Source organism: Sander lucioperca, chromosome 21 (assembly GCF_008315115.2).
Source record: "Sander lucioperca isolate FBNREF2018 chromosome 21, SLUC_FBN_1.2, whole genome shotgun sequence".
NCBI classification, from domain to species: domain Eukaryota; kingdom Metazoa; phylum Chordata; class Actinopteri; order Perciformes; family Percidae; genus Sander; species Sander lucioperca.
In genome coordinates, this window is record NC_050193.1 from 19,408,449 (window position 1) to 19,425,554 (window position 17,106).

The window sequence follows — 17,106 nt, forward strand, 5'->3', positions numbered from 1 at the left end:
AGTGTTTGATATGCTTAAAATTTAAATTTTTGTTCAAAAGTGGAAATTTCAACCCCCTCCCTCCCAATGTTGAACCCAAAGTAAGACCCTTGAGTGTATGAGTGTTGGTGTTGAAGGGCAAGACAGTCTTTTTCTCTCTTTAAAGAACTATATTTCCATTCTAGTGACAGCTGTCTGCACTCCTTATTTCTCTCCAGACACCCAGCAGGGAGCCAGGACAAAATGCCTTCAGAGAGAAGTGACTGACCGTTGTCCTCTGTGTCCTCCGTGAATTTGAGTTTTGCATTTAGATATGTCTTGGAACGGCAGAGCACGCCACACAATCGCACGCCCAATTACCTGCTCGGGCTTTTGCACCGTATGAATAATTTATCATCTCTTTCTGAAATGTGAGTTTGACGGGGCTTTGATGACTCCACGCATAATGCCAGAGAACATATTGTAGACTGGACACAGGGGAAATGGATGCACATTTCCACTTGAATAAGCTCGTCCACAGGGCTTTTAGTAACGTTTTAGTGTCCACATGGCTACCTGGGTGCAGGGTAATTGTTATTGTTGTTATTATAGTAAACTAAAAGGAAAATTAGCAGCGAAAAATGTTTTTAGTGAACTGAAACTAAATAAAAACTAAAACCTTTAAGACAAACTAAACTGAAACTATATTGCCAGGTTATAAAAACGAATAAAAATGAGCGTAAATTATTTAGAATTTTAGTTTTTTAGCTTTTATATTTCACTACTGAAAAAATTAGACTTTCCGTCAACTCTCATCGTGACATTGAATCACAGAAACTCAACAGACGTGACGGACACATTGGACACTAAAGTAGCTCAAATATTAAACATTCAACATCACAGCTGTTCTCCGTGCATGTGTCCTGGATGTATATGTAGCTACAAACTTCTGAGACGTTATACCTGGCCCTGACAGAAACCAACCAAAACTAAATATATACAAACTCAAACTAAACTAAAACTAGCAAACACACTCTGAAAACTAACTCAAACTAAATCAAACCTGAGATAAAATGCGTCTGATAGCAGCGACACACCGAGCCGATAACCGGCCGTCTGACAGTCTGGCGAGGTCGGTGACTCGAGTCTGGTCGGTGTGTTCATGCCGTCATCCGTTGGAGGAGCCGTCAGCCTTCATTTTGGCTGATTTGACATGTATAATGGGCGGGGCGGGCACTGCCGGCAGTCAGACTCAATGACCCATCTGATTGGTGGAGAGCTAACCAGGAAACGGGGAGCAGGATGAGCGTGACTAGAGTCTCTCAAAATCTGATGAAATCTTTTAAACTGACCTTTGTTGATCTGAAATGAAGACAGATTCAGCAACTGCACGGCCTATTTCTCTCTTCAAATGTTTTCAGAAACACGTTTCGGTGAACTATTTTAGTCCAATATGAGATCGTATTCTGAACGAGCCGCCATGACAGTCTAGCTGTGAATTTCTGGAGAAACCAGACCCACGTGACGCGTTCGTCCAATCAGCTGCCGGTTTTCATTTTTGGGCAACAATCCAGATCAGCGCCGCCTGCTGTTATGGAGACGTATTACGTCTCGTCTCTTCGGTGTTCTGAGGAACTTTTTGGACCAACTCGGGGAGACTGATCAGTCACACTGGCTTTACTGCCGACGGTCGGCCGTCTGGTCGGTGTGTCTCGACCTTAAGGCATTAAATCTGGCCCAAACTAAAACTAAATATAGAAATATAGAAAAATGTTCACAGGTTGTGATGCGTTTGCAAATGTTCACGTGTTTTGACGCACGTTTAGCCCCTCAAAAATGAGATGACTTTGCAGCATAGGTTGCAAAGGGGGAATTGGGGGAATGGTTACAACCCCCCAATAATCAAAACTGGCCAGTGCACCCCCCTATTCTAAGAAAAAGTCAGAATTCCGACTCAAATATCAGAATTTTAGGTTTTTAGAAAAAAAAAGTGATTCTGAGAATAAAAGTCAGAATTTATTTTTATTTCGAACAAAAGTAAAAATACATATTCACATACAGCATGTACCCATATACATACACATGCATATACATACAAATACATATATATACATACACACATACATACACACACATACATACATATATACATATCTATAAAATAAAAAGTGTGTAGCAACACACCAAAGGAAAAAGAACAATATCCATACAGCGTTTACAAATGATATTAAAAATACTATTACAAGATTAAAGTCATTTAATTTAGAATTCTTACTTTATTCTCAGATTAAAGTCAGAATTCTGACTCAGAACTCAAAAACATGTTTTCACACGTGGCCCTAATCCTCTTCCGTACACAAGAGACAGCTTGGGGACCGCTGGCCGCTGTGCGTACTGTTTATGCATTAGCTTCCAGGTTTCAGTCAAGGCTGTTCCTCCGCTCTCGGTCTCATCCTTTGCTTTTGTTCGTGGCCTCCTGCAGCTGGATGGGGGGGGGGAGGTAGGCGGTGGCTGCACGGGGAAGGACAAGCCCTGCAGCCAACCGGTTAATCATCAATATGTATGAACTAGAGAGTAGAACGTAGAGAGCCGGGCGACTAATGCACTGTGAGACAGAAACTCTTTACTTGGTTTGGTTTGGTTTAAAGTGCTCTGTGCAAGGCTACGATATATTATTATAATTATAATATTTTCCTCATAAATTTTGTGTATGCATGTCTTGATTATTGTTCACCTTGTTCTGAGAAGACAAGAGAAGGATTAGCTGAAAGGGAGTTTCTCAGTTTGTGTGTAGAAGGGACTTTTTTATTGATTTTTTTCCGTGAAGATGCTGCCTTCTGAATTACAGTACGTGTCTGTTAAATAAAGGGAAATCTGTAGTGGCTGTTCTGTCTTTGTGGGGTGTTACTTTGGCAGCTTAGACAGTTGTCTGTGTAATGTGTTGGACTCTGAAGCTACGTGTGAAAGGGTAACAGCTCTTTTTTTTTGTTATTATCTATGAACGAGCCAGGGCATCTCTGCAAACCAGCAGTTCTTCATTCACCCCTTTTAACAGAAAAATGAATGTTCAGAACATCACTGCTGTCATAAAGGCCACTTACTGTTCAAAGGAAGAATGATGCTCACTGCACTAAATGTTTCAGGACTAAAGGGTACATTTTTATTGTCCACTGATATGCTAACTTAAATATTGTTTACAGTCGTGACATGTTTACTGTTAAGCACAGTTCAGACCAAAGATTTGCGGCGAGACGAAACCGTTTTAGAACGGTGCAGGGAAAAGTTTCAGCGGTCTGAACCGGCCCGTCTCAGCTCGAGTCAAACCAGCTGATGGTTTCGCTGCGACTCAGCTGTTCAAGTCTCCAGAGGCTGGTTTTAGAACGTAAGAGACGTCTCCTGTTTCAACAGCCAATGGAGAAGTCAGCTGGTGGAGTCTCCAGAGGCTGGTTTTAGAACGTAAGAGACGTCTCCTGTTTCAACAGCCAATAGAGAAGTCAGCTAGCCTAGAAATCTAGACGCATCCTGTCGGCAGCAAATGTAATTTGCAGACAGTGTCAGTCTAGTAACTCTTCGTTGGCTTGCGAGCTGGAAAAACCAAACTTTAGTCAGGCCAATCACGTCGTGTGGGCGGGGCTTAACATAATGACTGCAGAGTTGCGACGGTTCCGCGTGAATTCCCTGCTACTTGAAAACAAAGATGGCTGCTGCTGCTGGTGAACAGCGGTCTTTGGAATCGACTTTGGCCGCGATTCTTTGAGAAAAGAACAAAGAACGGCACTGAAGTCATTCTTAAAAAAGGAAGATGTGTTCGGAGTTTAAAGTTGAATCTATCAACTAGTGTTGCTCTGATTGGTTGTAGAGCTATCCTATTGCGTGCAGAGGGAATTTGAAAGATCCAACATCTTGATGTGGGTCTGGCTTGTCGGGCTAGAAGTCAACTGGTGGAGTCTCCAGAGGCTGGTTTTAGAACGTAAGCGACGTCTCCTGTTCCAACAGCCAATAGAGAAGTCAGTTTGTAAAGTCAGCTATAAACTATAGACATAAAATGATCCATAATCCATTTTATTTTTATGTTACAAACAGCTGGTCGAAATGGCAGAGTTTTAGACAGAGCCTCAACGACCGCCTGAAAGCCCGGTAACGTTATATGGTCGCGCAAGCTAGAGAGAGACTGAAGAGAGAGCACCCAGCGGCGTTAGAACAAAGCCGGGAATCAGAGAAATAAAACGTGTTTTCTCTGATTCATGTCTGGAAATGTAACCATAGCAAGCATCTCACTATCACCAACGTTATCCACACTCATATTTAGACGCAACAAATGATATATCCAGCTACAAAAAAGCCTTAAAGTCGGAAGTTAGAACGGAAGTACAAAGAGGCATTGCTACGTAGATGATGAAGAAGTTGCAAGTTTCAACTCGTCTTGTCGTGAATCTTTGGTTTGGACTGGAGCTTTACTGTTTTTGTTTTTTTTTTACAGTTTTGCACGTAATGATACTGATGTACAGCTTTTTAAATTGCATTTTAAATGACGTGTAACACGTGGGAGCAAAGTGCTGTAATGTAAAGCATCTCTTAATGTTCTTTTAAAGCTACATTGTGTAAGAATTTCTCCCATCTAGTGGTGAAATTGTATATGACAACCAACTGAATATTACTTTCTAGCCCCTCCCATTCTGAGCGCATTTTAACTCCTACGGCGGCCGTATTATTTCAAGAAGTACGACTTAGTCCGTGAGAGTTCCTTCCAGTGTAATAATAGTTTTACGATTTTGTTATTTTGGTACCATTTCATTGCTAACATCAGCTGTCAGGTTCCCAAACGAATGCAAGCTAATGTTAGTAAAGTATCAGCGTGATCCTCCATCTTCAACAGGCTTTCAAATCTGCCGGCAGATCGAGTAATCTCCCGACTGGCATTCGTCACGGTGCCACTGAGTGTAAGAGGGCGAAAGGCGAGCAACTCGCTCGTATGTATTCTGAATTATTCTGACTGTCAGATTCTACGCTTATGAGAATACTTTGATTAGTTGGTGGAAGTAATTACACATGAATGAGCACATATTTGTGAAAGAACAAAGTTTTTTTGCTAAGAATCAACTCAAAAAATTACACAATGTAGGTTTAATGCCACTTTGAACGGTTTGTCATAAAGTTGTTTCCTCATATATTTTGTGTATGCATGTCTTGATTATTGTTCACCTTGTTCTGAGAAGACAAGAGAAGGATTAGCTGAAAGGGAGTTTCTCAGTTTGTGTGTAGAAGGGACTTTTGTATTTAATCTTTTCTGTGAAGATGTTGCCATCGGAATTAGAGTACATGTCTGTTAAATAAAGGGAAAAGTGAATCTGAAATTGTGTCAATAGTTGTTTTTCTTATATATTCCACAAAAATATCATGCATTCCACAAACACAAACACAAAACAACAGAACCAGGGATGCACCGAATCCAGGATTGGGCTTCAGATTCGGCTGAATATTGGGCTTTTTGACGGTTGGGTTTCTGCAAGTGATATCACGCCATACTTCCTGACGTTGAGGCCGCCAGCTCGCCGGCCCAAAGTTGCAAGGGTGGTTTTTTACCGCTCACAGGCGCTAGGGGGGAGCGAGACGACCACCATTCAACCCGAAAAAAAGTCATATAACCATTCCTATTACTCCCAAGCTGTTCAGTTAAGCAGGGGCAGATCTACCGGGGTGGCATAGGGTGGCAAATGCCACCCTAAAAGAAAGCCTTGCCATCTCTGCTGCCACCCCATTTGGCAGCAACAAATTCAAAGTGATGGCCAATTTGACAATTTACGAGCATGAATCTCCAATGTCTGACTGCATGTCCCCTCTCACACATCTGCCACTCATCACCTGTGTCTTACCTTAACGCCTTTCCTGTGATAATACTTCTATCATACTTCTGTCTCCTATTAAGTGAGATCTCATCGTATGGTCACTTATTCCTAATATGAGCTGTTTCACGTAAAACCTCATATGCAGGACATTGATTGCATGAGATTAAGTTTGTCTGTCTGAGTTTGTAAATGGCAGCCTGTGCCCTTTTGTAGTGTGTACATACTATTTATCATCAAACTGTGATAAAATTCGGTCTGGCATATGTTGCCACCCCTCAAAAATTCCTGCCCCCCTCTCACCACCCCATAATTATTTTTCTAGATCCGCCCCTGCAGTTAAGATAAATTCAGCTAAAAAAACTGCATAGTTTCCCTTTAACTGTCATGTCTGCATCATGTGTCTCATGTCTGTCGATGCACTCAATCAATGATCATCATAGAAATGAATATTGCAATAATGAACAATTTACAGTGGGTTATTATTGTGGCCACTCTAAAATAAAACTAATGAATTAAATTGTCCACTAGATGAAGCTGTTTGACCTGCTGAGACCAGAGTAGGATGTGTCTGTAGACGTTAATATAACGTTAATAGGCTGTCTATGTCCCAACATTTGAGAGCCTCTCTGTATCTACCAGGAATTCATTTTCTTAATACTTTGCAGGCACCATTTTTGGCAACAGTTGCTATCAAACTCAAGTATGCCTATGTAGTTATCACTTACCCAGGATAACAGCCCCTTGATTTGAAAAAAAGCTCTTTTGTTTTGATTCAAAACTGATTCTGAAGATAGAACTCAAATATGACAACCACAAACTACGGAAGAAAACAGGTCAGACTCTAATTCTTTACTCTGACCGTGACACCTACCTATCTACCTACCTAACTACCTAACTACCTACCTATCTGTCTATCTATCTATCTATCTACCTACCTACCTACCTACCTACCTACCTATCTATCTGTCTATCTACCTATCTACCTACCTAATAAACATTTTATTGCAGTACTCAATACATACATGCTTTGTGACAAAACAACGAAGGAGTTATCTAATCTTATTAAAGAAATGAAATGTTAAACCTTTGCATTGTGAACAAAGAAACGTAAGACTTTTAAGGTCTTATTTTTCGAACACTAGGCTACAATATACTTAAGACATATTTAAAACCCTGCAGGAACCCTGTGAAACTTGAATGAAGAAATGATTCTAGGAAGCTCAAACACAGGTACTTTGAGGAGGAGAGGAGGGGTTAAATATTACGTTTTTTCTACTCTCTGCTGAGTATAACTGTCACTACCCGATGTGAGTCGAGTGCAGATGTGAGTTGCTCATGCTCAGATTTAAACGCTTTACGGCATAACGCCGAGGGATCCGGATCCGGCAAACGCTTTAGCTATCTATGATTGTTTGATTGCTAACGTTAGCTCAAAACGCCATTCAAGTGACAGCCTTTGTTGTGTCTGATTGCTAACTTGTAGCCAGCAGTGAACCAACTTCGTTATGTAGGTCCATTTTTATTGTCTTGACATTACAGAAGTCTCTCGTTAGCAGCTAATGTTACCGGTTGTATATGGGTTCTGTTAAATTGCTGCATAAATGGGGACAGCGCCGTCTGCCGGCGTCACTTTCACATTGCGCCGCGGCGCTAAAAGTAACTGATTCTGGGTAATCCACAGCAGAACTCCTGATAACTGCTGTGGTAAGTCGCATGTTAAATGCTGCACAGACAATATTAGCCAAAATGCTTTAAAGCCCACCACACAATGTTTTATTTTACTGTATTTTTGTTGGGATGTAATTTAGAGATGAATGCCGTTTGTTTGGCGTCGAGCGAGTCAGTTTTAGGCTCAGAGCTGAATGCTAAATATAGCTTATTTTGCATGGCTTCTAATGCTATTCCTCCATCTGACTTACTGTGCGTTGTGTAGGGCTGTTAATATCTCTGTCCATGATGTCGACATGCCTATCCTGATTCAGCTTGGTTTCCTCATGTGCAGATGCAGCTCCACATACACAACACAGTGAGACTGATGCATAGAGGACCGTCACACTAACAGCAGTAAAATATGTCGTCTTGGCTGCCAGTGTTGGGTCACATTACTCCTGAAACAACGTTGGTTATGTAGTATTTGGTTAAAAGCTCATCTGCGATTGTTGACTGTAGAAAGTGCTTCTTTACTCTATTAGTGTGTAAGACTTTTTTAAGGCTTTATTTTTCAAATACTAGACTTTTAAAGGCCCGGACACACAGACCCGATAACCGGCCGTCTGACAGTCTGGCGAGGTCGGTGACTCGAGTCTGGTCGGTGTGTTCGTGCCGTCGTCCATCAGAGGAGCCGTCGGCCTTCATTTTGGCCAATTTGACATGTATAATCGGGGGAGCGGGCACTGCCAGCAGTCAGACTCAATGACCCATCTGATTGGTGGAGAGCTAACCAGGAAACGGGGAGCGGGATGAGCGTGACTAGAGTCTCTCAAAATCTGATGAAAATCTTTTAAACTGACCTTTGTTGATCTGAAATGAAGACAGATTCAGCAACTGCACGGCCTATTTCTCTCTTCAAATGTTTTCAGAAACACGTTTCGGTGAACTATTTTAGTCCAATATGAGATCGTATTCTGAACGAGCCGCCATGACAGTCTGGCTTTGAGTTTCTGGAGAAACCAGACCCACGTGACGCGTTCGTCCAATCAGCTGCCGGTTTTCATTTTTGGGCGACAATACAGATCAGCGCCACCTGCTGTTATGGAGACGTATTACGTCTGGTCTCTTCGGTGTTCTGAGGAACTTTTTGGACCAACTCAGGGAGACTGATCAGTCACACTGGCTTTACTGCAGACGGCCGGCCGTCGGCTCTGTGTGTCCGGACCTTAAGACCCAGCGGGTTCCCCGTGAAACTTGAATGAAGAAATGATACTAGGAAGCTAAAACACAGGTACTTTGAGGAGGAGAGGAGGGGTTAAACATTAAGAAAGGGAGCGGTTTGTTGCCGAATTCATTAAAGATAAATAATGCTGACAGTAGAAAGAAAGTGCATCACCTTCAAGTCTACCATTTACCACAAACTGCATTTTCTCTCAAGGTAAATGGACGTATTTGAGTAAGGAAAACGCAGGGAAGATGCAAATGGACAAAAATGAAAGAGAATATTTGGCTGACAAAGGCAGATATGTGCACATTCACTCCTCTTAGTGCAGAGGAATAGCTGTCCAATATCCTCAGTACCTGCATGCATTATTTACTCTCGGATGCTACCAGGGCTGAGACGAAGCACTTAGACTCACACTGACAGGAAGTGGCCAGCCTTCAAGGCCAAGCTGATTAAACAGTCCCAGAGAGGAAACGAGCGGTCTGTTTCTCATCCCAGTTAACTGCGTTCACATGGCAACTCAGAAATCATCTTCGAGTAAATGACTAGTATAAGAAAAAAAACAGTTGGGAGGTTCTTTATCTGTATATGCATTAAGAGTAGGGTTGGGTCCCGAAACGTGGTGCCAACAGGGCACCGTTTCCGACCTAAACGGTAGTAACGAGACCGAATAAGAACTAAAATTTGGGTGCCTTATTTGGGTGCCTGACTTTCCACTCCACTCACCAGCAGGTAACGTTAGCCTAGCTTTAGCTATCAGCTGGATTAAACAGGTTAAATGCTGACAGCTAACGTTAAACAGTGTAAAGTCTGACTGTATTTCAACAGTCTGCTCTGCAGCAGCAGATGACGACGTCGGAGAAACACAGACGGTGCGTTCACTGAAACTGGTAGCCTACAGCCTCGCGGTGCATTCAAAGTTATTGTAAAATACCCTTTTCCCATCTGGTGGTTGTTTTTGTCATTCAACAGCAATTTACTGGTGAAATAAGTTATTGTTTATTATAAGTTATAGTTATTACATTACTATTAAATCATTTAATTTTGACCATATGGCCGTAGTAATAAACAAGTTGTTCTTAAATGTCGCCGACTGTTGTTTAGTACCCTTCTTTTTTTATAACTTTTTTAAAAAGTATCGGTTCAGGCACCGTTTAGGCACCGGCACCGTTTTAAAAGTACCGCTTTAGCACCGGTATCGGGAAAAAACCAAACCATACCCAACCCTAATTAAGATCATCATATACACTCACCTAAAGGATTATTAGGAACGCCTTACTAATACCGTGTTTGAGCCTATTCTATCAATATGGGCCAACATTTCTAAAGAATGCTTCCAGCATCTTGTTGAATCAATGCCACAAAGAATTAAGGCAGTTCTGAAGGTGAAAGGGGTCCCCCACACCATTATACCCCCACCACCACCACCAGCCTGCCCAGTGGTAACATAAGGCATGACGTCCATGTTCTCATTCTGTTTATACCAAATTCTGACTGTGGATTTCCACTGGATGCAGACCGGCTGCGTACTCCGCCGTCCGTCAACACCCACCAGGTCCAGATTTGTTGCGGCACGGCTGCAGCCATGACTGACAGCTGTAGTCACGAGGACCCACGAGATCTCACGAATTCACGTAGAATAGAACCACAAAACCACCACCAGTTAGTTTCCATCCAGAGGAGTAGAGGGGAAACTACTCTGAGCTGTGTTTTCAAGGTGTAGTGCAGGGAAATATGATCCGCCGTGAGCACGCTGGATTTTACTTTGAAAATTAACCGGATGTTTTATTTTGTTTCTGTGCTCGACTTCCTGTCCCCACTATCTGCCGTGTGCTGAATTGCTGCGGAGCTCTCCGGCGTCCGGCAACAATAGAAGCTCTGGTATCTGCTCCGGAGGGCTGGGACCGCCGGAGCTGGGACGGAGTCGGGACGCAGACGTTCTGCAGTCAGTGGAAATACACACACTGACTTTAATGGAAACCTAATGACTCCGCCGACGTTCCGGAGCCGTTACGCATCCAGTGGAAATTGCCGGTGACTCTACCATCTGAATGTCTCAACAGAAATCGAGACTCTTCAGTCCAGGCAACATTTTTACAGTCTTCAACTGTCCGATTTTGGTGAGCTCGTGCAAACTGTAGCCTCATTTTCCTATTTTTAGTGGAGATGAGTGTTACCCGGTGGGGTCTTCTGCTGGTGTAGCCCATCCCCCTCAAGGTTGTTCGTGTTGTGGCTTCACAAATGCTTGGCTGCATACCTCGGTTGTAACGAGTGGTTATTTGAGTCAAAGTTGATCTTCTATCAGCTAGAATCAGTCGGCCCATTCTCCTCTGACGTCTAGCATCATCAAGGCGTTTTCGCCCCCAGGACTGCAGCATACTGGATGTTTTTCCTTTTTCAGATCGTTCTTTGTAAACCCTAGAAATGGTTGTGTGTGAAAATCCCAGTAACTGAGCAGATTGTGAAATACTCAGACCAGCCCGTCTGGCACCAACAACCATGCCACGCTCAAAGTTGCTGAGATCACCTTTCTTTCCCATTCTGACATTCAGTTTAGAGTTCAGGAGATTGTCTAGACCTGGACAACACCCCTAAATGCATTGAAGCAGCTGCCATGTGATTAGATTGATTAGGTTGATTAGATAATTTCATTAACGTGAAAGGTGTTCCTAATAATCTTTTAGGTGAGTGTATATGTATTAAGAGTGGGGGGAAAAAATTGATACAGCATAGTATCACAATATTTTCCAATACACGGATGCCCTGCCTTCTTCAGAGCTTTCTGGCCTTTGTGCCAAAACCAAGGGGGTAAGCGAGCATCTGGAAACCGTACCTCCTACGGTGTCACGATTTGTCTAGCGCAGGAACCCAAAAGCAGACCAGAACAAGGTAAGTAGAAAATACAAGGTGAGTATTTATTTGGAAATTGAATGTGGAAACGATTAGGTCCAGTTTGGTCGGCAGGGAGTGAGGCTGGAAGGCTGGAGGTTTCTGTTCTGATCCAAATGAGCTGCAGTGAAGTAGTAAGCCAGGCAGGTGAGAGTGACAATCCAGGTGAGTAACTGTAGACAGAGGAACAGGCGGCAAATTAGCGACAGGCAAAGAGACAAAAACAGCAAAAGACTTTCCAAAACTAGTAGCTTGATACGAGAGCTAAACATACTGGTTACGCTAACGATCCGGCAGGGAATGGCTGTCTGGTCACGGCTTATAAGGTGCAGGGAATGGTAATCAGGACCAGGTGTGAAGATAGCAGCAGGTGTAAGTCGTTGGAGAATGAGCCGGGATGTGTTCAGGAAAACTCAGGAAAAACGAACTTCAGGTTAGAGCAATAACAAAACACTGGTAAAACAGGCTCAAGATGCTGGATTCATGACATACGGGGAGAATCTGAGGCTAACAAGCTGTTAGAGAAATGAAGATACATACTTTTTCTCTTGTTATTTATTAAACTGTTTGCATAGAATAATATATTATGATAATTACTATTTTCTCTCTCTGTTAAATTAAACTGTTATGGATGTGTGTGGATACTGTTAAAGTGGCCGTATTATGCTCATTTTCAGGTTCATAAATGTATGTAGAGGTTATATCAGAATAGGTTTACATGGTTTAATTTTCAAAAAACACCATATTTTTGTTGTACTGCACATTGCTGCAGCTCCTCTTTTCACCCTGTGTTCAGGTCTCTGTTTTAGCTACAGAGTGAGACCTCTCACTGCTGTAACATCTTTGTTGGCAGTCGCACATGCTCAGTAGCTAGGTAAGATCACATGATCAGTAGCTAGATAAGATCACATGATCAGTAGCTAGATAAGATCACATGATCAGTAGCTAGGTAAGATCACATGATCAGTAGCTAGGTAAGATCACATGATCAGTAGCTAGATAAGATCACATGATCAGTAGCTAGGTAAGATCACATGATCAGTAGCTAGGTAAGATCACATGATCAGTAGCTAGGTAAGATCACATGATCAGTAGCTAGGTAAGATCACATGATCAGTACCTAAGTAAGATCACATGATCAGTACCTAAGTAAGATCACATGATCAGTAGCTAGGTAAGATCACATGATCAGTAGCTAGATAAGATCACATGATCAGTAGCTAGATAAGATCACATGATCAGTAGCTAGATAAGATCACATGATCAGTAGCTAGGTAAGATCACATGATCAGTAGCTAGGTAAGATCACATGCTCAGTAGCTAGGTAAGATCACATGATCAGTAGCTAGGTAAGATCACATGCTCAGTAGCTAGGTAAGATCACATGCTCAGTAGCTAGGTAAGGACTACATGAGCTAGCTAGCTGTTTCTCCAACTTCAGTAGTACAAGGCAGGATTAGCCGGGAGACTTCTTCTAAACGAGGGCGCACTTCCAACTTTGTGTGGAATACCTGCAGAACAGGGACATGGAAGTAGTTCTTTTGTAGATTAGGGTGAACTAGTGTGTGTTGTAGCAGTGTTTTGCCATTGAGAACGAGCTAGCATGCTAACGGTTAGCCCCCTAGCCTCCTCGTCTCAGCTAGTGACGTAGAAAGCCGTGCAGATTTTTTCATAATATGGGCACTTTAAGAAACCAAAACACTGCTTGACCTCTGTTTAGTCCTTGTCTGAGCACGGTGTGTTCCTGAGGGCAGACACGCCCTCTCAGACCAGATAGGGGAGACGTCAGCGACTCTGACAAGATAACAACTGACGACATCAAACTCTGTATCATGATTTATTACATTTCACTTGGTAATTATAAAATGCAGCTGTAGAGAGCTTTTCGTTAGGTCACTTTCTGTACTCATGCTGTGACTACTGTAACTGCCTCCTTGTGTTCACAAGTAAAAATGAACTTTGATATATCTTCAGTGGTTCCGTCTGTCCATTGATAATGTAAATTATTGTAACACAAGCCATCACCTCCCGTTAGCATCCCATTGACTGCCATTCATTTTGATGTCACTTTGACAGAGAATAACTTTACATCTGAAGAGTTTAAAGACTCTATTTGTCCATTGTTTATTTCTAAAGAAACACGACAATGTATAAAAGGCTCCATTACCTTGTACCTCACGTTATGGCTCCGTAGCAGACGTTTTTATAAAAATAGGCTAACGATTGGGTCATAACCACGAGACTTACTGTCTCATAGTAGAGGAATTACCGTATAGTACAGGAGAAGCTCTCAGGCAGTTTGGACTTCCATTAGCTGTTTAAGTTTAATTACTAATGTTAACTATCATTTTAGTGATCAATAATTAGCCTGTGTCTATGTTATCTCCTTACATATACCTACGCTCTCCGTCTCTGCTAGATTGGTCTATTGGCTAGATCTATCTATCTATCTATCTATCTATCTATCTATCTGTCTATCTCTCTATCTATCTATCTATCTATCTATCTCTCTATCTATCTATCTATCTATCTATCTATCTGTCTGTCTGTTTATCTATCTATCTATCTATCTATCTATCTATCTGTCTATCTCTCTATCTATCTATCTATCTATCTATCTATCTATCTCTCTATCTATCTATCTATCTATCTATCTATCTATCTATCTGTCTGTCTGTTTATCTATCTATCTCTCTATCTATCTATCTATCTATCTATCTGTCTATTGTTCAGGTGTTATAGCTGATATACTCAAAGAAAAAAATGACTTTTATCAAATCAGAAATTCTTTTCATTAATTTTCATTAAATATAATGAAGCTTCTCCACAATCTTTCCAAGCCCCCCTGGTCTGGAATCACTGGTTTAAATACTGTGTTGTGTAAGAGCTTGTTAAAGGTAGCCGACCCCTGACCGGAGGCCAGGTTTCGGGGCTTGACTGAGCGCCAGGCCTTTTGTGCCGTGGCTGCCCCAGCTGGACTGAAGGCCGGGAGGAGAAAAAACAATGAGATAAATAACATGGGAACTGTGCAGCGGGGTACACAGCCCTGCCCCTTCCTGCCTCCGCTGCCGCACACCACAAAAACACACCTTCCTCTCTTTGTTGTGGCTGGTTGAGCATGCCAATACGTCCATCAGCTTCAAGCCAGCCGGCATGGAAACGCCTCCGGAGACTCCACCCTCTCTTCCTGGTCTCCTTCCACACACACACACACACACTCGCACGCACGCACGCACGCACACACACACACACACACACGCACACAAATGCACGCACACACACACATACACACATGCATGCACGCACACACATACACCCACGCACGCACACATATACACACACAGACACCCACGCACACACACACACACAGACACACACACACAGACACGCATGCACACACACACACACACACACACACACACACACACACACACACACACACACACACACACACACACACACGCACGCACACACACACACACACACACACACACAGACACACACATACACAGACACGCACGCACACACACACACACACACACACATACACACACACACACACACACACAGACACACACAGACACGCACGCACACACACACACACACACACACACACACACACAGACACACAGACAGACACCTGCTGCGAGCACACTGTATGACCACGTGTTCACACAATGAAATGTCACACAGCTGCAGTATTTGAGTGTTATTTTGAACTAAATTCGGTCACATCTGTTTGGATAACTTGATTGATCAATTAATCGATAAGTTGTTAACTATTAAATTAGTCGCCGACTATTTAGATAACCAATTAATCGGTTTTAGTCATTGTCTGATTCCAGCTTGTTAAATGTGAATATTTCTAGTCTCTTCTCTCCTCTGGGACAGGAAACTGAAGATCTTTGAGTTGTGGAGAAAACAAGACATTTGAGGACGTCATCTTGGGCTTTTTGGGAAACACTTAGTCTTGCTTTGTCAGTCCTTCCTCCACAGCTCTATGGAGGAAGGTCTGTCTAGTCCACACAGCATTCCTGGATGGGAGAAGAACCTGCTCTGGTTTATTGGCATTTCTTTAAACCAATCACAATCATCGTGGGTGGGGCTAAGCTCCGGACGGAGCCACGGTGCCTCTACTAAATAGTCTCAGGAAGGAACTTGTTTTGGTAGAACATGTGGACGTTCAAAAGTAGTTTTAGTCGTGCAACAGAAAACTCAGATTGGACAGATAGTCTAGCTAGCTGTCTGGATTTACCCTGCAGAGATCTGAGGAGCAGTTAACCATAGTCCTCACAAATCCGCCGGAGTTTAAAATTACCAGACTGATGTCATGAAATGGCGTATGTATGACACGGCAATTCGTATGCCATTATTGGCGTGTTATCAAGACGCATACTCACTTTTTAGCGTGTTTATCAACGCCGTTTGGCCTCCATTGACTTACAGTACCTTGCAATTGCGTGTGAATTTACACCGTAGCGAGTAGTATGAAAGGGCGAAAATCTGCTGGTTGGTCGGGGGGGTGGATGGGTCAAACACAGGACTTTCACCTAGAAGACTGGGGGTCGGGTCCCACGTGTCACGTTTCCTAAACTCAACTGTAGGTTTCTCACAATAACACGCCAAGTTGCGTGTATGTGTACGTCCGCTGTATACAATGTAGACATACACGCGAAGTGTTTACGCGAAGTCATGTTGAAAATTACAACACAAAGGAAGGCCGAGGCGACGTATATCCGGCCTAAATGAGTGAAATCCAGCTGAATTCCCGTCGGCAACGGAGCAATCCCGGAAGAGGAACGTCGTGGATATAGACTAGGAAACACTAAATGACATTTTTTCTGACATTTTATAGACCAAACAACCAATCAATTAATCGACAATAAAAATAATCGTTAGCTGCAGCTCTACAGCCGATAACGCTGAGCAATAATAAGCTGATCTGTGTCTAGGGAACACAAACAGAACTTAAATAAATAGAAAGACAAACCAAGGGATTACCTGGGTTTCTTCATACAATCAGGTGCTTCCTTTGTGGTGGATGTTTTCGGTTTGGTGCCACACATTTTCAGGCCTGAACTCCTCCACACCTCCCCTCTCAGCCCTGTGCTCCTCCACACCTCCCCTCTCAGCCCTGAGCTCCTCCACACCTCCCCTCTCAGCCCTGTGCTCCTCCACACCTCCCCTCTCAGCACTGAGCTCCTCCACACCTCCCCTCTCAGCCCTGAGCTCCTCCACACCTCCCCTCTCAGCCCTGTGCTCCTCCACACCTCCCCTCTCAGCCCTGAGCTCCTCCACACCTCCCCTCTCAGCACTGAGCTCCTCCACACCTCCCCTCTCAGCACTGAGCTCCTCCACACCTCCCCTCTCAGCACTGAGCTCCTCCACACCTCCCCTCTCAGCACTGAGCTCCTCCACACCTCCCCTCTCAGCCCTGAGCTCCTCCACACCTCCCCTCTCAGCCCTGATGAAAAGAGAAGAGCAGCCACAGGCTCGACATGAAAAGACGCCCATCCACCACAGAGCAGCACACAAAAG

The 17,106-nt window shown here is 43.2% G+C and overlaps 1 long non-coding RNA gene across 1 annotated transcript; it reads right to left on the reverse strand.

Annotated features, from left to right (window-relative positions):
* Positions 1–2,687: 2,687 nt before the first annotated feature.
* On the reverse strand, positions 2,688–3,281 carry LOC116046755. The gene is made up of 2 exons (XR_004104205.2): positions 3,033–3,281; positions 2,688–2,991 (listed from the first exon to the last, which is right to left on the reverse strand). It is a non-coding gene; the product is annotated as an uncharacterized LOC116046755 (long non-coding RNA).
* Positions 3,282–17,106: the final 13,825 nt, after the last annotated feature.